General features: G+C 47.0%; 1 non-coding gene across 1 annotated transcript; it reads left to right on the top strand.

Annotated features, from left to right (window-relative positions):
- The first annotated feature begins 7,934 nt into the window (after positions 1–7,934).
- Positions 7,935–8,010, top strand: TRNAR-CCU (transfer RNA arginine (anticodon CCU)). Its single transcript has one exon. It is a non-coding gene; the product is annotated as a tRNA-Arg (tRNA).
- Positions 8,011–22,675: the final 14,665 nt, after the last annotated feature.

Here is a 22,675-nt window from a genome sequence, read left to right as displayed (position 1 = left end):
AAAGCGCTAGGACGACTTCTATCTGTTCGCCAATTACGCGAAATGTGTAGCTTGATGACGTGCGCAAAGGAATGCAACCGCAATGGTCAGAACTCTTTTTATTCTTTTGTGGAATGAATTCACCGAAGATTGACAACCTTTTCAACCAGCGGGGTGGGGAGTCATATGTGTCCCGACACATGCTGTGTTCATGAAGACGTTTGTCGTCTATCGTTTGTTGTTGTCTCAAATACGATGACACATACCTACGGTGGGCGATTGGCCAGGGCTTGGTGCAGATCCAAACAAGAAAAACCTCATCCAGGTTTTTCTCAGGCGGCTCATTATATAAATTAATCTGAGAGATAAAGAAAATAACGAATTTTGAGAGATCTTGAGGAAATCGAAATGAAACTATCGTTTGCGCCAGATGGGAATCACACACGGTTCTTCTTTCACTGCAGCAGGCCAGTCAGAATATGTGTAACAGTTCCATACCGTTTCTCGTTCGCTTGTCAACTTGCAGGTGTTCCAGAAAATGCCGAAAATGCCGGCTTGAGCTGATTTTGCTGGAATTAAATAGCCATGAACTCTCAGAGGATTGTTGTGTGGTTTTCTAGTAAGAGTTCTGTCTCCCATGTTGCATGCACATGATGTCACGTTAACTGCTTACTTCTTTACTTTTTTTTAAACAAAGGCACCCTCAGTCTCCGGCATTCAGCGTATTTCGCTAAACTGCGCAAGCTTCTTTGGAAGGAATGATGAATTCCGTACAGAAAAAAAAAGCTTCGTTCAAAGTTGTTTTCACATCCATTGAGGATGGATGTGGTGTAACTTGCTGGAATAAAAAGGCAAAAAAAAGATCGTTATTTATAGATACGTAAATAGGGTATTACAGATAAACATACGTTAATTTGTATACATATATTGAACTTCTTTCTGAATTTATTGTGTATTTAGGGGTGTGAAACGGCGCATTAAAGACTATAGGCACCTAATTTTATTGCGCATCTTATTCTGTCATGCACTACGTTAGACATTAGAATACACGAATTGCCGGGTGGTATTTGCCTATAGCCGTTAAATAATTTATAAATGAATTTCTTCGGTCATGCTGTTTCGGTTTCATCTACCGACGACTGTAACTTCAAGTTGATGTTCCGGTCACGTGATCTACTAGAAAAGCTGTAAAACAATCGCTGACATGTTTTAATTCGCTATGACATTTAATCCAGCCTTTTCCAAAACCTTGAATGACAAGAAATGAAATGTCAGTGATTATATTACAGTTTTTCTAGTGGGTCGCGTGACCAAAACATCAGCTTGACGTCACAGCCTCTGCTCGGTCGATGGAACCAAAACAGCGTCAAGGAGAAATTCATTTATAAATTTTCTAGCGGTTGTATAAGAATTCCACAGGTTGTATACGAATGACCAAAGCATCGTTTTAAATAAGAAAAAACGCAAGCAAAAATTTGGTATCTACTCTGCTTTTGAGATTAAGAATCGGCCTTTCAGAGCGAGGAAAATGTGATGCGTTCGATTACACATTTTGCATTTAATATGGCAATAGTTCTTAAGCATCATTTACAAATTATTTTATAGAAATGTTTTGCGAGTATCTCCTCGCGTTCTTTGCGGCACAAAATTAAATGTGTTAATATTATTCGCCTTTTCCTGCTTACGTTACATTTATATGCTGATAATCACAACGTACATCTCTTTACAGCTTCGACGCATTACGAGGTCATCGTACAAAACTGGATGAGGAGTTCGTTTCAGGACATTGAAAAAGGTCTCCTGCAATACAGGTATCTTGAGTAGTTCCGATACGTCTCATCAGTTCACTGGAGAACAGCGCCACGAAACACTCTACGGATATTTTAGCCATGCACATCAGCTTGCCAAGCTGCGCAGACCAACGTAAATAATCAGAACGACAGCAAAATGGTGGAATTGTCTGAATCACTTAACTGTTGTCAAGTGACACACTGCATCAGAAAAGATTCCAGTATTAGTTCAAACTTTCACAACTTACAACAAATCACACATTACAATGCAAGAGGCCCCACGGTACTAAAAAACACAAACTGGACCTCTAATTGCATGCGGTAATTCCCCGCTATTGTTCTTGGAAATGCCACTGGTTTGCCATGCTGGAAATGCCTGAAGGCAGCCACGCTATGCCAATAACTGAAAAGCGACTATTCGTGGATATTGGGCCTTGCACTGGCAGTGACCATAGGGCCATTGTTTGCAGTCAGAGTGGCTGAACATCAGCCTATTCTTGGCGGGAATAATGGGTCATGCTTAGAAAGTGTTGCGATTTGCCTAAACGCCAATGAAGGACCTTATGTTCATGCCAATGTTTGACAATGATATGCCATCGGTGGGCCTTTTGCTGGCGTGCTGCTTAGGACTATGCTTGAAAATATGCAGAATAGGATGTGCTTTCAGAAATTCAACAAAAAAAAACGGTTATTTTCAACTTTTTTGCTTACCCTCTGTCTTTAAACATCTTTCCGGGTGTTTACAATTTTTTGCTTCTGTCGTGGCTCTAGGCGTTATAGCGTATTTTGAGAAATTGTAGTGGTTGTAATAGCAGCAAAAGCTTAGGGGAGGTCACTTTGCTGAACAAACTTTTTCTTTTCAGTGCCATCACAGAATCCATTCGCCTGAAATGCGCTGAATTACGAGACGACCTGCATTCTTTCTCCCCAAGTAAAAAGCGAATGTCCGGACCCCGTACAGCATCTGTTACGGGTCCAATGGACTTATTTTTGGAAATGTGGCGGAGAGTTTGAAGGATGCTTCACTCCCGCCACCGGTTGGCCCGGTATTGCACTACCTACGGGATCGGCCTTGTCTTTAGCACGTCTGTACTATCCTGTCTTTCTATTCCATCTCTCAACTCTCCTACTATCGGCACGTGGTAGCGAATGTGACTCGGCTTGAGCCAGTGAGCAGGCTTGTGCGCTCTCCTTTTCTTTCTTCCTGGCAACAACAGACAGACAGACCCCAAGTAAAAATACCCAGCGAATGGATTGCGAAGCCTATCTAAAATGATTTTTTTCCCGAGAACCCGCATACAGTTTATCTCTTTCTGCCGATAGTACCTTCTTTTATATGCACCTTTAACATAATTTGCATATACAAGCTATTTCATTGTCATATTAGTCTTAACGCTGCCTGTTTATAACAAGTCCTTTAAAAATTGGTTTTTGAGGAAAGGAAATGGCACAGTATCTCTCTCACATCTCGGCTAACACCTGAATAGCGTCGTAAGAGAAAAGATAAAGTAGGGACTAATAGAAGAAAGAAGCAGTAGTGGAGGGCTCCGGAATAATTTCGACCTCCTGGGGATCTTTAACGTGCAGAGACATCGCACAGCACACGGGCGCCTTAGCGTTTTTCCTTCATAAAAACGCAGCCGCCGCGGTCGGGTTCGAACCCGGGAACTCCGGATCAGTAGTCGAGCGCCCTAACCACTGATCCACCGCGGCGGGGCTGCCGTAGTGAAGGGCTCCGGAATAATTACGACCACCTGGGGATCATTAACGTGCACTGACATCGCACTACACACGGGCGCCTTAGCGTTTTGCCTCCATAAAAACGCAGCCGCCGCCGTCGGGTTCGAGCCCGGGAACTCCGGATCAGTAGCCGAGCGCTCTAACCACTGAGCCACCACGACGGGGTTTTATGTTGTATTTGAATTTTGCTTTTTGTCTTTGCCACTTTTTATTTCGTACTTATTTTTTTTTTCATTGATATTTTGCTTTTATATAATACGCAAGCCTGCTCGCGCATTTACATCGTTTTTCAACGAGTCAGTCACATAAAATCTGGTTTGAACACCACATTTATTTTCATTATTTCAATTTAAATAATTAACTAATAGCAATTCATCAACCAAACTTTCTCATTTCAGAATCTAGTCACGCAGTGCCTAACAGAATTGACACATTTTTCTCCACAGAACGACGTAATCGTGCGGGCATAATTTGCGGACACTTTTTGATGACCTATTATGTATATAATACTGCAGACCCTTGGACACTCCCTGACAGGACGGGCAAGAGTAACAAAAGTAGTTCACAGAATACAATAATGATGGTGTCAAAGGTAACAATAATGAACTCACACCACGAAATTGTAGATTTAAATACATCAGTCAACAAATATAAAGAAAACTGGAAATTTTTATTTGCAAGAACCTGGAAATACCGCTCAAAATGACAAAATCATTAACCGGTTCCTCAAATTCAATTGTGCCGTGCGGTATCTCAGTGGTTTGCACATTTTTTCAACAAAACGACGTAATCATGCGGACATAATTTCCGGACACTTTTGATGACGTATTATTTATATAATACTGCCGACCCTTGGACACTCCCTGACGGGGAAGGGTGGGACAAGATTAAGAGAAGTAGTTCACAAAATACAATAATGATGGTGTAAAAGGTAACAATAATGAACTCACACCACAAAATTGTACAGTTTAATGCATCAGTCAACAAATATCAAGAAAACTGGAAATTTTTAATGGCAGAAACACGGAAATACCGCTCAAAATGGCAAAAGCATTAACCAGTTCCTCAAGGTTTAAATGTGCCGTCGCGGTAGCTTATGTCGCTCGGCTGCTGACCCGAATGACGCGGGCTTGATCCCGGCCGCGATGTGACCAAATTTCAATGGAGGCGAAATTCTAGAGGCCCGTGTACTGTACGGTGTCAATGCACGTTAGAGAACACCAGATGGTCGAAATTTCCGGAGCCTCACACTAGGGTGTTCCTAATAGCATGAGTCGCTTTGGGATGTTAAACCCCTTTAAGTTACACAACCAATCAATTAGGTCAATCAATTCGAGGCTGCTTATTAGGTCATGTGGCACTCGGTTCCATTATTGTATTGTACTTGGAAAAAAGGATACTTAAGGGCATTATTTTGAGAATTATAAGGTTTTATTTATTTTTCGTACCGATGGTTCGTCAGACAGGTATCAAATGGTTTCAGGTGAAGGGTGCTCATTAGCAGGTTATTGTATTTTAGCAAGAAGAGAAATTTAAGTCTTAATATGCCTCACAGTTGGAGTGGTAGAATATTATGCTTCTTGAAAAGGTCAGTTGGCTTATCCGCTGTTTGATATTTTGAAATAATAAAACTAACAGCTTCGCGTTGTACGCTTTCAAGTGCATGTTACGTTTTGAGTACGGGTCCAAAGCGGTGGTACCATGCTCCAGCTAAGGTCTTATGATTGATGAATAAGTTAACAGCCTAACCTCCGGTGAAGTTTGCTTTAGTTATTGCCTTAGAAAACGAAGCTTTTGAAACAAATATTCACATATGTTTGAAACGCGTTTGTTCCAGTAAGTTTATTATTATAGTGGCTGCAAGGTATTTATGCTCACTAACTTCAATTGCAGGCTGCGACGAAAGACTGCGCTTAAGTGAATGTGCGACTCGCTTGATTGTTATTTTCGTGAAGAATGTTTTATGACTGTTAAGTTTCTTGTCCCACTTAATTAGTGCACCACGCATGAATGTTATTAAGACTCGAATTCAGTATTAATTGATCACTGTTACTCTTAATCTCATGAACAAGGACGCAGAGTAAAAAGCGCTCACTGGAGCGTTTCTTTACTCGGCAGTTTGTAGGAAAACGGGCTGACCCAAGCTGGTCGAGGGTGGAATTTCGTCGGGAGGAGAGGCAAAATAACTGTAGTCTTGAAACTAATGGTAGCTTCAGTCCGACATCTTCAACTCTAGTAATATCGAAAATAAGATGGTCATCAGATGATGGAATAGATCAAGAAAATAGTCCACCTGCGTAGCATAACATCTTACTTTCAGCAACATCAGGTACGGCGTATATATACTTATGTCCACTGCCATAGAGGGGCAATATTTTAATTGTAAAGACTGAAGCGTATACGCGACAATATTGAAACTTGTGTAATTCTTTTTAAGACAGAATGTGCCAATGCGCGTTCAAAGTGACATTTTTATTAACCTTCTGCAAAGATTTCTTGACTTTCCTTGTAGGTTTCTAACCACAGAAACTCCTCGACGGCCTTGGATCACGTTATAATAGCTTTTAACCGGACGCAAACTTTATGAAGTATTGTGTTGTTACCTGTGAGATGAAACAAAAGACATCGAAACCGAATGCACATTAAATTGTATGTCCCTATAGCTTCTCTCCGGCTTTCAGTTTTGTGGGAAGGACTATTTAAAACAATGTGCTCTCACTGCACCTGTAGTGCTACTATCAGTTGAAAAAGTTGTGGTAATGACAGTCAGCAGTACATTTCCGACAAGAAGGACGCTTGCTTCGTTTTTGGAGTAAGAAAATTGGTAAAAGCAACCAATCCTGTATAATACTCTTACAACTCCTTCCAACCTTTTCGACAATGCCTTAGCTAGCATTCTATGAGTAGACACATCTGTTACTGTGTTGATAAAAGCGCAATTCTATTTTTACTTTGTTGTTTTCATTGTATGTCTGTAACTGTTCCTCTCTCTAATGCCTATGGCCCCGAGGGTACATGAAACAAAATATGAAATAAAAATCCTACCCCAAGCTTGGTTATTACTCTTACAGCCGGTAGCGAGCGCACTTTGCTCTGATCGCTTTCGCAAAACGCTATTTATCGAAGCACTGCCGCGTACTTCCAGTAAGGAAAGACCATAACGACACTGCGGCTACTTTTTCATCTATGTACTGACAATCCTGGAAGGTTAACATAGCATGTTTACTGGCACTACATCGCAAGGTCATATACTGGTAGGTTTACCGCGGTCGTGCACATCAGTTTACATCGCGCTACCTGTGGCGCTCTGCAAAAGCGAATTACCAGTCTCATTTCCCCGGTGACCGCAGACAAACTTAGAAGCTGTGACTCACTCTGCAGATACTTGCAATTAAATGGTAAATTTCTGATGATTTAGGTCAGTAATTTGCTGGCCTAACGAATGACAAATAGTAAGGCTTAATAAAGAAGAGCACGCAAGCGCAGGTGTCTCCGTTATGGCAGCACAAAAGTACTGCTCGCCCCACTGCTTTTCAGTTTGCATCATGCATGAAACGATTCTTGCAAGTGCAAGTGACTTAAAATGTCACTCTTACGGTGTGGGGACATGCCCTGCAGCCCCCTGAGTTTGCTTTCCCGCGAGGCACCGTGCAGCGGCGGTCTCACCTCGAGGCTGAGCGTATTCCCTTGTGAGTTACATTAACTGGCAAGAGAGGGCGCCAGCATCGCTGCGCGGAGACTTCCAAAGCCCGCGCGTGGGAGGGGGGCAGGGGGGCTTCGGCTGGGATCGTAGGCCTGAGCGGACGTGTCGCTCGCGGCTCCGCTCTTCGCCGGCGGTGCGAGGAAGCGACGGGGAGACAGGCTCCCGTACTCATCCCGTCCGGCCTTCGGAGTATATATCCCTTGCCCTAGCGCGGGCGAACATTCGCTCGGAACCTTGCTGGTGAGTCGGACGTCCTCGATTCATTAGCATACCTTGTTGCTAGCTGGCGTTATTGTTTCTGTAGCAATAAATGCCTGTTTGTGTCAGCCAATGTGTCGTTCCTTTGTTGCCTCAGAGCAAGGCCCGCCGTGGTCGGCGAGCGCTCGGTAGCGTACGCGATCACGGGGTGGGGTCCGGGCGGCTTGAACCGTGTCAGCCGCGATTGAGTGGGGAGAACGTACTTATCTCCCCAATTCAAACCCCACATCTGTCCTCGCCCCACCGGCGAAGAGCGGAGCCCCGAGCGACACGTCCGCGCGGGCCGAAGATCCCAGCCGAAGCCCCCTGCCCCCTCTCCCGCGCGCGGGCTTTGGCAGTCTCCGCGCAGCGATGCTGGCGCCCTCGCTTGCCAGTTAATGTAACTCACAAGGGAATGCGCTCAGCTTCGAGGTGAGACCACTGCTGCATGGTGCCTCGCGGGAAAGCAAACACAGGGGCTTCAGGGCAGGCTAGCTCAGTCGGTAGAGCATGAGACTCCTAATCTCAGGGTCGTGGGTTCGAGCCCCACGTTGGGCGCCAGATTTGGGGTTTGAATTGGGAAGTACATTCTCCCTACTCAATCGCGGCTTACACGGTTCAAAGCCGCCCGGACCCCACCCCGTGATTGCGTACGCTACCGAGCGCTCGCCGACCACGGCGGGCCTTGCTCTGAGGGAACAAAGGAAGGACACACTGGCTGACACAAACAGGCATTTATTGCTACAGAAACAATAACGCCAGCTAGCAACAAAGTACGCTAATGAGTCGAGGACGTCCGACTCACCAGCAAGGTTCCGAGCGAATGTTCGCCCGCGCTAGGGCAAGGGATATATACTCCGAAGGCCGGACGGGATGAGTACGGGAGCCTGTCTCCCCGTCGCTTCCTCGCCCCACCGGCGATGAGCGGAGCCGCGAGCGACACGTCCGCTCAGGCCGACGATCCCAGCCGAAGCCCCCCTGCCCCCTCTCCCGCGCGCGGGCTTGGCAGTCTCCGTGCAGCGATGCTGGCGCCCTCTCTTGCCAGTTAATGTAACTCACAAAGGAATGCGCTCAGCCTCGAGGTGAGACCGCCGCTGCACGGTGCCTCGCAGGAAAGCAAACTCAGGGGGCTGCAGGGCAGGTCCCCACAACGGATATTGCAGATGGCCGAGTATATCTCAATTATCAGAGCGTCGTCTTCGCGGATGGCCTGACGACAAAAAACTGTAAGCACTGGCATCGTACAGCCGATAGAATATCGTCCCCTGGGGGCCCATTCTCAACCTGGGGGAGCCTGATTTCGTGATAGCCCTTGAACAAGACCTTTCGGCATGTCACATAAAAGAGGGAGTCTGAAATAAAAGTATGAACTAAAGAGGTTTGAAGAAGACGACGACGGTGGCGATAAGGACGACGTGGATTAACGGAAGGATAAAGAAGATGAAGAAGGAGTATAGACAGGTGGAAATCGCAATAGACGGGTGTAAATCGAAGAAAACGGGCACCAAGGTCAAGCTCGTGTAAGATGTATTTATATGTGTAAGATGTGTTGTATTTCGTACAGCCCTAACATCTGTAAAGCGAAAAGGCCGCCGATCATTATGCGGCGCATTAAATAGAACACCCCGTTAGAGCGACTACCATGACTTGTTGCAGCGTTAAACCCGGGGTAAGGGTGACGTGCCAGAATTTTGATAGTGCTTCAACAGTCATCTCTAGTTACCAGTGCCCCAGCTGCAAACAATAGCAGGTATCTCCGATACATTACAAAGGAACATACCGATCAACACAGGGAAAAGGAGGGATGTGTTTAACACACCAATGGACCTACAAAGATCTTTATCGGCATGGTCAGAGTCCGTAAGTAGCTCGAAAATTTGCTCCAAAACCGGCGCTTTCAGATAACCTTAAAATCTTGGAGGGGATCTATAGAGCCTCCTAGACATTTATGTAAATTCAATATCAAATACAGCTTTCACGGCTCCTACCTCATGCAGCATAGTGCTGACAATTCAATACCACTGTGGGATTTTAGATGCTGAGTACATCCCGTTGATTTTCTCAGCCGTTGGTAACAGGTGGTATGAGTGGAAGAAACACTTTATCGGTCACAATTGGCAGTGATGCTGTAGTGTCGGCCACGGCAGCCATTATTTTCATGCAGAATGCCCCGTGAGTATACAGATTGGTCGAAAAAACAAGTTAATAAATTGTCACTGAATTGCCCGTTGTTTGCTGCTGGCAGCCAACAAATGCGCCATTTGCTGAATGTCTAGGAAGCTGGGCATACGCAGAGTGCATGAATAATGAACGGTGGAGTTCTCGTAGCTGATATTTTGTAAACGTGTGTAAGCTAAAGTGAGAGAGCCTTTTTATGGCGGCGAAAAATTTCCAGGCCCGTTGCAGAAAAGACTACAGGTGAACTAGCGAAAATACGGCGGGCCTATTTCCTGAGATCGCCATTCACATTAGCATTGTTTTCGGGTACACAAAAAAAAGAGGGGGAATTGGTGAAAAAAAAGAAGAGGACATGAAAAGTGGTGAAAAGGTTAGGAGCGACCCGCAGTCAATTTTATTGCGGCTGCCGTTCCAAAACAAACCGAATTTGTAAATAAGTAAAAAAGACATGCGCTCTTCTCTCGTGATTCCAACTGATTTCCGGTGCCACCGTTTACAACTTGTTTCACAAGTGGTAGTTGCGGCTTCTACCCAGCAAAACAGCAAGCAACTCGCAATTCGGAGCCACCGGCAAGCTTCCCACAAGCGAGCGGTACTGGGGGAACACTAAGCCGGTTACCTGAAAGTAAAGCACTTCGGGCAATGCACAACGCTCGCCAGGGCTACGAAATCCTACTGAATTTCATTGCGCATACTTTGCCGGCGATTCGGTATGTATAATGAGCTCGTTTCAGAATGAAAAAAAAATCTCTCACGGCGTGAAGGCATCAAGCGACCAATCAGTGTCTGCGGACGGGTCTCCACAGTGGGCAGAAACGAGCCGGCTCCGAAAGTCACCCCATTACAACTCCACCCGCCGCCTCCTGGGCGGGACATGCAGTTTGCTCCAAGAGTGCGTGCAAGTGGCATAGCCGTCTTGTACAGCTCAAAAATGCGCTTTCGAAGAAGAAATAGCAGCGCCTGGTGAGTACGACCTCTCCTGCTTGGAATGACCAGAGATCGTTCTTCCATAGCTGCTCTTTTGCCGAGCGGTTTAGTTCCTGCAAATAGCGGAACACAACCTGCTATTATGACCACCGTGGGAAATAGCGAGATATAGAGGGCTTTGAGCCGACCGCCCTCTGAAAGAAGTATGGTGGCTGCCTGCTTGCTTGAGGCCCGGTTGATCTCCATTAACCGTGATGGCTTTTGACGGAAGGTGCACACAAAGGTAACTTACAAGTACACCACTTCTCAGTTTTTAACGCCTGGAAAGCTTTTCCGCTGAGGGCGCACGCGACTATCTTTGAGCGAGGCACGTTTTTTAAAACCTGTAGTTTCATTCACAAAAGCTGTCTTTATACGTTCCTCCACAGCAGATATGCTTTACATCGTTTTGCTAAAATGCAAACGGCGCGGGGTATTATACGTAAAGTGTACAGAGGGCGGACCTGGCACCTTTCTAAGGGAAAAATAATTTGCTTTCACGTATCTTAGCCGGAGTGTCCAGCGCCACCTGCAATTGAACATACAGGTAAAATTAAAGGTTTTGAAAGGGGGTTTGTACACATATAAGTCAGGGGAAAGAGTTCACGGCGGGCGACACAAAACGACGAGCAGGACAGCGAGCAGCGCCGACGGCCAGTCTGTCACATATATTAAGGAGCCTAAATTAAATTTTGAAGGAAAAACGGGTACCTGCCGCGGTGGCTCATAGGTTAGGGCGCTCGACTACTGGTCCGGAGTTCCCGGGTTCGAACCCGACCGCGGCGGCTGCGTTTTTAAGGAGGAAAAACGCTAAGGCGCCCGTGTGCTGTGCGATGTCAGTGCACGTTTAAGATCCCCAGGTGGTCGAAATTATTCCGGAGCCCTCCACTACGGCACCTCTTCTTCCTTTCTTCTTTCACTCCCTCCTTTATCCCTTCCTTGACGGCGCGGTTCAGGTGTCCAACGATATATGACACAGATACTGCGCCATTTCCTTTCCCCCCAAAACCAATTAATATTGAAAGGAAAAAGGGGTGAAGAAGACGCGAATTAACCGAAGAATAAAGAAGAGGAAGAAGCATTTGTTGAGGTGGAGAGAGATTATAGGTGGAGAAGCATACGGTGACGTGGAGAGAGATGATTGGTGGAGAAGAGAAGACTACGACAAAGCTTACGTGGACTAACACCGAGGCTATAAAAGGGGGAGTGAGAGCGAGGCCCGGGGGGAACAGCAGAGAAGTGGAGGCTCCGGCGGGTCAGGGACTCACCGGCTCGAAGAGTACAACGCCTGCTACTGCTCCGGTGATCTCGCGTTCTACGACATCGCATCGTGGACTTCATGCCGTGCCTGAGCCCGTTCCGGGGAGTCAACGGAGGACGCCAACAACACCGGCATCACCTCCACGGGCGCTTGGACCTGGAGCTTGTACGACGCAGCCAGCGACGCCAGCCCGAGCACGTCGAACACCGCCAGCGACGCCAGCCCAAGCACGGCGAACGCCGCCTCGACGCCGCCTACTAGATCCATACTACGCCCCAGCCACACAGAACCAACCGTGAGCACGAACGCCGACCGCTAATAGTAGAACACTAGTAGTAGACGCTAGTAGCAGTGTGCCCGGGTCGTGTGTATTGATAGCCTTTGTGTGTTGTGTTAGTTTTGTGTTGTAGTGTGTGTCGCGTAGGGTGTAATAAATGTTCGTTTGTGTGGGTACACCCGTCGCCTAGTTCATTCTTTCGGTCCGAGTGTTCTCCGGAGAGATCCGTGACACAGTCCAAAACAACCAAGCGATCTCGTGCAGCGCGGCGAAACTTCGTCTTTCAGAGGCGCCTCGTCTTCATCGGCGCTTGGTCAATGATCTGCTTATGCGGCATCAGGCGCGGCCGTCATGGTTCGCTACAACTGCCCCGGGAACGAAGAGGAGCCACCCTGGCGATCTATGGCGAGGACAAGATGAGCGGGTTGTAGTAGGTCTTCAGGCGGCTGACGTGGATAGTTTCTCGGCCGCGATGGCGCAAGTCCGAAGAGGGGTTGAGCGGCTCCACGATTGTGTTCACAGGCGACGTTTCCTGGACGATGCGATAAGGGCCGTGGTATTCTGTACGGAATTTCGATGACACTACTGGTGGTGTGCCTGGAACCCAGAGCCAAACCAGGGATCCTATCGGAAAAACGTGTTGCCTGCTATCGTGATCGTGACGATGCTTTTGACGGCCTTGGGATGCCGAGGTAAAAGAGCGCGCCAACTGGCGGCATTCCTCCGCATGCGTAGCGACTTAGGAGAGGGGCGCCCACTCGGAGGCGTTAGGAGTATATGGCAAGATGGTATCCATCGTGGACGACGGCTCACGCCCATACAGCAGGAAGAAAGGGGTAAAACTGGTGGTTGACTGCGTGGCGGTGTTGTACGCGTACGTCACGAAAGGAAGGACAGCGTCCCAGTTGGTCTGATCCACTGCAACGTACATCGTGAGCATGTCTCCGAGAGTACGATTTAAGCGCTCGGTTAGCCCGTTAGTTTGGGGATGGCCGGTAGTGTTGGTCCGATGGACGATTCTACATTCGGTAAGCAGAGCTTCAATGACGTGGGAAAGGAAGACGCGGCCTCTGTCACTTAGGATCTCGCGCGGCGCGCCATGGCGAAGAGCAGAATGATGCAGCAAGAACATCGCAACGTCACGGGCAGTAGCAGCAGGAAGGGCGGCTGTCTCGGCATACGGGGTGAGGTGGTCGACGCCGACGATAATCCAGCGGTTCCCAGAGACCGTAGAGGGAAGCGGGCCGTAATGGTCAACGCCAACGCGATCGAAGGGACGTGCGGGGCAAGGGAGCGGTTGCAATGGGCCGGTCACACGAGGAGCCGAGGTCATCCGCTGCTGACAGGCGATGCACGATCGAACGTATTTCCGAACATAGGCGTACATGCCGCGCCAATAGTGGCGCTGAGAAAGTCTTTTGAATGTTTTCAGAACACCAGTGTGCGTACACTGAGGGTAGGTGTCGTAAGAGCCGCAAATTTGAGATCGTAAACGGCGGTGAATTGCGAGAAGCCACCGCCGACCATCAGGCATGTAGGTGCGGCGGTATAGAATGCCGTCCCGGAGGGCAAAGTGCGGTGCTTGACGCCGGAATGTTCTTGAAGGCGCAACGTTTTGTGATGGAGACATGGCGTCTATTAGGGAAGCAAGCCACTGGTCTATCCGCTGCTCCGCAGGCATATCAGCGATGGTAAGAGACGAAAGCACGGGATCTGTCGCCGAGGAGCAGGCAGCGTCGCTGGGAGTGGGAGACCGAGACAAAGCATCAGCGTCCATGTGCTTACGGCCGGAACGGTAGTTGACGCGAATGTCAAACTCTTGAAGCCGAAGAGCCCATCGAGCGAGGCGACCGGGTGGGTCTTTAATAGACGATAACCAGCAGAGCGCATGGTGGTCCGTGACGATGTCAAACTGGCGACCGTACAGATAGGGCCGGAATTTTGTTAGTGCCCATACAATAGCTAAGCATTCCTTCTCCGTGACGGAATAGTTGAATTCAGCTTTGATGAGCACACGACTCGCATACGCAACTACGTATTCTTAAAACCCATCTTTTCGCTGAGCCAAGACAGCTCCGAGGCCAACGCCACTCGCATCCGTATGGACCTCGGTAGGTGCTGTTGGGTCAGAGTGCCGGAGTATGGGCGGCGAAGTCAAAAGATGGCGCAGTGTAGTGAACGCTTCATCGCTCTCGGCCGACCAGCCCGACATGTCATTGTTTCCGCCAAGTAGCTTCGTCAGTGGCACAATGATCGACGCGAAATTGCGTACGAAGAGCCGGAAATAGGAGCACAAACATATGAAGCTTCGAAGTTGCTTGAGCAACAGAGGTTTAGAAAATTGCGCCAGAGCACGGAGCTTGGCCGGGTCAGGGAGAATGCCTTCTTTGGAGACGATGTGCCCCAAGATGATCAACTTCCGAATGGGGAAGTGGCACTTCTTGAGATTCAGCTGCCGGCCTCAGTCAGGCAAGTCAAAACCTGTCGTAAGCGTGCGAGGTGCGTGGTGAAATCGGCGGAAAAGACAACAATGTCGTCCAAGTAGCAGAGGCATATCTGCCACTTGAACTAATAATAGTAATAATAATTGGCTTTTGGGGAAAGGAATGGCGCAGTATCTGTCTCATATATCGTTGGACACCTGAACCACGCCGTAAGGGAAGTGATAAAGGAGGGAGTGAAAGAAGAAAGGATAATAGGTTCCGTAGTGGAGGGCTCCGGAATAATTTCGACCACCTCGGGATCTTTAACGTGCACTGATATCGCACAGCACACGGGCGCCTTACCGTTTTTCCTCCATAAAAACGCAGCCGCCGCGGTCGGGTTTGAACACGGGAACTCCGGATCAGTAGCCGAGCGCCCTAACCACTGAGCCACCGCGGCGGGAACTTACGCAAGATGTTATCCGTCATCCTTTCGAATGTGGCGGGTGCGTTGCACAGACCGAATGGCATCACATTGAACTCATAGGGGCCGTCGGGTGTAACAAATGCTGTCTTTTCTCTGTCAGGTACAGTCATCGGTACTTGCCAGTAGCCGGAACGTAGATCAAGGGAAGAAAAGTACTCAGCGCCTTGGAGGCAATCAAGACCGTCGTCGATGCGGGGAAGAGGCTAATTGTCCTTGTGAATAATTTTGTTGAGGCGGCGGTAGTCGACACAAAATCGGATTGAGCCATTTTTCTTCTTTACGAGTACCACCGGCGAAGACCAAGGGCTGTGAGACGGACGGATGACACCACGGTGTAGCATGTCCTCAACTTCTTCACTAATCACGCGGCGCTCTGCTGCCGACACACGATATGGCCGCTGTCGAAAACGCGGGTGAGAACCAGTCTCTATCCGATGAGCGACGGTGGAAGTCCGGCCTAGAGGAGTGTACGCGACGTCTAAAGCGGAGCGAAACGTGCGCAGAAGGGCTCAGAGCTGCGTCTGGTGGGCGGAAGGAAGAGCGTCGTCGATGGTGGCTTGGAAAGCGGCGTCGGGCAATGGATCAGGTGCCGAATCGGAATGAAGAGCGTTGATGGAGGGACGGCGGGAGGTAACGGGGGCATCCAGGTCAGAGAATCTGGACAGGTTGAATTGAACCACGAGATTCGCCACGTATCAGGGTAAGCGGGCAAGAAGATGGATTTTTGATATGCATCTTCGTGAGACCTCCGTGAACATCAAGAACCGCAGACGGCAGCGGCAGGTTTTTGTGGTCGACAAAGGAAGAAGACGGCGTAAATAAACCGGTGACGGCCGGCGTGGCAGGGCACGAGAGGGATACAAGCGCTGAAGCCTCCGGAGCGATATGGACGTCTTCAGTGACGGTGAGCTGCTGCGGACACACGAAATGGAGGTCGTCGGCCAGTTTGTCGCACAATGCAGAAAATTCTACCTTAGCGCGGGCGCAATCGATCACGGCGTTATTTTTTGACAGGAAGTCATACGCGAGAAGCACGTCGTGGGAACAAGACGGCAAGACCAAGAATTCGACACTGCACAAAATGTCGGCGATGACAACCCACGCTGTGCATGTGGCCAAAGGTGCGATCCGCTCTTCGGTTGCAGTGCGAAGCGACAAACCAGAAAATGGCGTCGTCACTTTCCGTAGGCGACGGCACAGTCTCTCATCAATCACTGACACAGCAGCACCCGTGTCGACAAGCGCGGACACAGACAGACCGTCGACAGACACCACTAGAATGTTCGTGGGAGAAGGACGAGGCCTTGAACTGTTCGAACAGCACGCAGTTCTTGCCTCTGGAACTGCGGAACTTAGTTTCCCTCGTCAGCGGACGTAGGGCGACGGCGCGTAGGCGACAGTGAACAGCGACGTGGGGACGGGGATCGACGGGTCGTATACGGACGCTGGTCGCTGGCATACGCTTCCAGAGGTGGAGCAGCCCGAAGCAGCTGGGGTGAGCCGGCAGAAGGCGCAAACGCTGGAGGGGCGACCTTGCGGCGACGACAGTGGCGTGCCACGTGGCCGGGGAAAATGCACGAAAAGAATATAGGCCGATTTTCTAGTGTGCGCCAAGGGTTGTAATGTGGCGAAGAGGGAGGATGAAGCGGTGCCCCTTGTGGGACCGGCGCCGGACGCAGGACAGGCGGACTGAGTGAAAACGCCACAGGCCGATGCTGCGCAGCCACGGCGGCGTACACTGTAAAAAAATGCTCCGCAGTACAGAGAAACCCGCTGGTAATGCGTTGCCGGAGGGTTTTCCGCAACATGAGGTACGGACTAAATGTCAGAAACAGAGACTCCGTATGACGACTGTCCCATTCTTGGTAACGGAAAGTTACGCCATGCTATGCACGAGACCGAAATCGTTTTTTCACAACGAATGCTTCTGTTTTGTTCTTATTGAAGTTTCCGCAATGTGTATGCATACGTCCTCCGTTCACTCGAAGGTCATTTCATCTAGAGCGGAAATTATCTGTATTGTAATTATGTACTTACTGTAGTACATGAACATGCGTCTTCGTAGAGCTTCTGCCCGCAATGTTCACTGCAGATATAGCCGTCCAGGTGCCGAAGAAATAAGTATTTTGTACAAGGCTTTCCTTTACGCATATTATGTAGTGCATACATACAAAGAATGCAGCTTAGAATAAAAGAGTGGTAAGTGTTTGGTTGAGTACAAGTACATACGTTTTATTTTCATGGCAAACTACACACATTGTACATCTGCACATTGCTGTCGGATCCATCTGAAAAGCATAAAAAATCCTCATTTAGTGGTCACACAACACCAAATATAAATTTCATAAATACATTTCAACCATCCGCTATTTTATACAATCGGCTTTCTTAGAAGCTTTCAAAAGCCATTCACCGAGGACCAACCCGTTATAATTTATTGCCCAAAATTCATTTCTCATAACAGTAAACAGTAAAAACCACAGGTCCAGAAAGAAGCAGACAAAATGCACTTTCCCGGGCGGCACTGTGTGCATGAAAGTCTTTACAGTTGCTTATCATTTTGTGCAAATAGAAAGTATCTCAGGATGGGGGCCAGATGCAATTCAATGCAGGTGCCTTTCTGTACATAGTACTAAATGCACAACTTAGCGAGCAAGGAACATTGGTAACATCTGAAAAAGGTGGGAGACGCTTGCCGAATTTATCGTCCATCCAATTTGTTATAGGCAAGACAAGACGAAGCGAAAGTCCCGCACTCAGTTTATATCCAGTTCCCGGGCATGCCCGTTGCGGCAGATAATGACGCTTTTTATTATGACACAAACTTGGAATACGGCCCCAGGAAGCACATTTCCCCCAAACTGCACGTTTTCACTCATAGTTTCCATTATCTCAACATGTGCAAGAAAATGTACTAATATCTGATGTCAGTGAAAATGCAGTCATACGTACCGGAAGCAGCTCACTAAGGCATTCCAATATCTCTGCAGTGTGCCTCACGAGGAACGGATGCTCAAGTTTCAAAAAAGGGCTCTTGGCAGAAATTTAACCAAAGGAAGTTGCCATGTGAACCTTTTCAAAATGATGACCCAGAAAGACGAAGTGTCCTCATGTGTCAGATGCAAGAGAAGGATGAAGGCATGAGTCTTTCTGCTTTTTGAACAGCTGTGATACGTTTTTTACTGGTACTGCTTTTCGCAGTTTCAGTCTCCTTCTTGACATTTTGTGAAATAATTACATATCTGTAAAAGATCTCGCTAGCAAACACTTTGGCACTAATGGAGAAGCAAAAAGACCCATGTACTAGGCCTTTTTTGTGACACTAAAGGAAGGCTTGCCTTTCAGGGTCATCGATTACGAAGAGGTCCATGTGGCAACAAACTTTGAGAGAATTCCTGCAAGGGCTCTATGTTCTGATGCCTAAGAATTTCTCATGAGGTGCCCTGTAGATATATATATATATATATCACAACACCTCAGTGAGCTGTTACCAGCCCTGTGAGTGCACTGTCACTTGACATCAAGAGTATGTACTTTTCCTCGCCACATGCAGCAATGATGTATATGTCAAGCGAATGCCTAAAAGATTTCTAAGTGCAATTCCAGATTGCTTGCAGAGGAAAGCACAAGAGTGGCCATGCTCAGCTGTTACCTTTGCTTCTTGCTCGAGTTCTACAGTGAGTACTACGTAATGACAGAAGGTGTCTGCATCAACTCATATTTAACACCCGTCCTGTGCGACCTCCATCTTGCATTACATGACAGGCAACTTTATAACACTCTTCATGCAAAGAGTGTCATCAGGGCCGGTGTGTTTCTGTCAGTTTCCTGGTCCTGTGGTTTGTGCTGTGTTTTCTACTCTTAAATTATTTACTGCCTTCATTCTCCACTCCATGAAGCCTGAATGTGCTACACTGGGCTGCTCCATGCGTCGTGGAACAGCCCAGTGGCCATTTTTTTCATACGTCGGAGGCACTCAGCTCGAAACCCATGCTTACTATAACAAGGTAACTATGTGGGCTAGTTGGTGTGTATCATACATAACTTCACCAGCGAAAGAACGGGACACCAGGAGAAGAAGAAGACAGGACAACGCTGGACTGACAACTGAAGTTTAATCGAGAAACGTCCTGGGTCACCAAACGACGCATGCGTATCAGGCTCACAAAACACCCCTAAAAGACAAAAAACCTATGTGGCGAATCACCTAGGAGAGGATGCACGGACCATAATTGGCAAACAAAAAACAAACAAAAAGCACAAAAGCACAAAAAACATAATTTGCCTGTCAACCTTGCACTCGTACACTTTTGCGCAGGAATCTAAATTCCTTGTCAGTGAGAAATAAAGACGGTGCACTGACGCATGTGTCACTGCCTTGCAACCTAATATGGTAGGCCTCCAGTATTTCCCTCTCCTCCCTGTTTTTTCCTTTTCCGATGACTGACATGTTGTTAAAAGCTGGAACGCAGTCTTTGCAACTCCTGCAGTGACGTGGGAGATTATTCTGATCAGATAAATTTCTCAGGGAATTGTTATGTTCTCGTGCCCGGTCATTCAGCAGACAAGGGTACATGTATATTCAGCAGACAAGGGTACATGTGAGACACATCATTAATAACTAATTCTCACAGTGGTATCTGGTGCAAGAATATCTAAATGCTACTCAATTTTCGCTTAAGTTTTCAGATACACTCTTAGATTAAAAACATAATTTGGCTACTTTAGCAGAAGCACAGCACCAAGGTACTCACCAATTGCGTGAAGCACTGTACGCAAGTTCTCGTGCCATCATGAATACAGCACACTGTCCACGTCTTCATAATGCCATGTCACTCCAGCACTTCGGTAGCAAAATTTTCCTTTAAAAAAAAAGAGTAATTTTGTTTATGTTATACATGCCATATTTAATTTTACTATATACTATGTACTTCTCATTGCACAGCCCCAGACTAAAAAATACCAATGATCGCGCTTTGAATTCTCATATATGATCACCAAATTTGGTGTAATTAATATGTTCTTAGAAATTTTGATTGAAATAATTCTGACAAAATATTATTTCAGAAAATGTCGCACAAGGAAGAAGGACGCTAGCTAGATAACCTGGACGAATGTTTTCAGTTGCATGCTGCCATCAGCACCATTTTTACCTTTTCGAATAGAATTTTGTGCTGCAAACATTTAAGTAAAAAAATTTTAACCTTCCATTCCGCATAAAGGAAGGAAAATTCCTCTGGTTTTTTTTCACAAGCCTCTGCAAGTACACAATTCAGTGAATCTACTCTACAAGTACTTGAATCTATCAGCACGAGACAGGGATGAGAAAAGAAACAAAACAGGTACTGACTCGCAACTGAAGTTTATTGAAGTGAACAGAGAGTATACAGAAAAGCCACACACCACAAACTACACAATTACACATATGCTACATCACAACACAAGTAAAAGATTGCCCTTAATATTCATCTCATCTAGACAGTCGAACCCGCTGCATGTTAACGCTATGGGCAGCACACTCACACATTCGTCACCGAGTCATAAGATGTGTCTAGCCTCGATAATTTTCTGGTTAATCTGCTGTGAACGTAGCGCCAAAATGCGCGTTGCCGAAAGGAATGGCTAGCAGCCTTCACATCCCTTGTAATATGAAGATAAGTAACAACCCCTACCAATATGCAAATACCTCTCATGCTCCTCTAGTCTTACATTGATACACATTCCAGTTTCACCAACATAAACCCAACCACATGATAATGGCATCCGACACACCACATACATTTTGCAAGGCACATATATGTTGCCAAATTTCACTCAACACATGTGCTATTCTCTAACGAAATTCACAAAACTATTAACAATTTTACAGATTGTAGACAACTTATTAGGGGCCGAACACACCATTTTTACGTCATAACTTCTGGCCACAGTCTTTAAATTTTGCAACAATCTATGTATGTACAGTAACACAGTCAGTCTTTTGGCATCTCACTGGCTGGCCCCGGCCTGATCATGCCAGTCCCTGCGAAGGGGTTTCAGCTTTTAACATGCCAAAGGGAAGAATGGTGCTGCATCAAGTAACGAGGAAAGCAGGACAGCACACCCACGCACAAGTGCCAACCCTGGAGCAGATACAAAATCCAAGAGCGCGTGCTTAACATTCAGCGTTGACAGTCAAGGAAACGAGGAAACACGGATTTGAATGCTAAGAATTGAACGATCCCGATCCTTGGCTGCCAACGCTGAATGTCAAGTACGCGCTCTTAGATTCTGCATCCGCTCCAAGGATGGCACTTGTGCGTGGCTGTGCTCTCCTGTTGTCCTCGTTACTTGATGCTGCGCCATTCTTATCTTTAGCATGTCAGACCAACTTGCCCAATCTTATATGCTCAGCTTCAACAATTTATCGCACGCTTCTGCAATAGCATGGTTGGGAAATCATGCTTTCATTAGCCTTAAAATCTTCTCTTGGAATCCAGTTGTCACGCTGTAAAAGCATGGCTTCACCAATACCGAGCCTAGACTTGGCGACGAAATGCTATCTTTCACTAGCTTAGAATCGTTCGACCAACAGTCTAGTAGCTGCTTAACACTCCAGGGTGAATATCGCTAGCACACATGGCGTGTGCAGAACATCAAGGTAAGGTTCAGAAACCGCAACTCTTTTTGTTGGGACATTTTCTCCAAGGTAAACTTAAGACAAAGGCCTTGCTTCTTAAACAAGTTCGCAATATGTACAGTTCCCACACTATCGCAACCTTTGTAAAAGACCAGAAAATCATAGACGTAGCGAAAGATTCCCCTCCCCCAGCCCATGCAATTTCTTGGCAATCATTCCATCCACCCTGCTTAAGAGAATATTGCTTAGCACAGGGGAACCTTCGAATCGATACATTTAGCACTTTTGAACATATGCCGCACTGCCATACTCCACAAACATGCTCTTCACTTCAAATAAAAAGAGGCAAGTGCCAAAAAAGACTTAAATTACACACCAGTTCCTAAACACAAGCTCATCGTTGTGCTCCGATATACACATTCATAAGCTTTTCACAAGATTTTTATACGGGATAGAATAAAATAGTTCTACATCGACACTAATCACAAGACAAACCGCTGGATATTCATTCTTAAGATACTCAACCACACAGCGAATTGAGTACAAGAAATGGATCTTCAAGATGCGAAGTAGACAGATGCTTTTGCAAATAACCAGAGATAATTTTACATGAATCCTTTTCTGAAATTTATCTGAACAGCAAGTGGTTTGAATAGCATTTATTTGAAGAGCATGTTTGTAGAGTAGCGCAGTGCGGTATGTGTTCTAAAGTCTCGATTATGTAGTGGTTCGAATGTTGACCTTGTGCTAAGCGATATTTTCTTGAGTAGGGTGGATAGAATAATTGTCCAGAATGTGCATGGGCTGGGGGAAAAATCTTTTGCTATGTCGATGATTTTCTGGTCTTTTATAAAGGTTGTGATAGTTCGGGACCTGTACATCTTCTCAAGTTGTTTAAGGAGCAAGGCCTTTATCTCAAGTTTACCTTGGAGCAAATGTCCCAAGAAAAAGAGCTGTGGTTTCGGGACCTTACCTTGATGTTCAGCACACTTCATGTGTGCTGGCGAGTGTTAAG

This window comes from Amblyomma americanum, chromosome 6 (assembly GCF_052857255.1).
Source record: "Amblyomma americanum isolate KBUSLIRL-KWMA chromosome 6, ASM5285725v1, whole genome shotgun sequence".
NCBI classification, from domain to species: Eukaryota; Metazoa; Arthropoda; class Arachnida; order Ixodida; family Ixodidae; genus Amblyomma; species Amblyomma americanum.
Note: the sequence above shows the minus strand (reverse complement) of the source record. Positions and strands in the feature narration are given on the sequence as shown.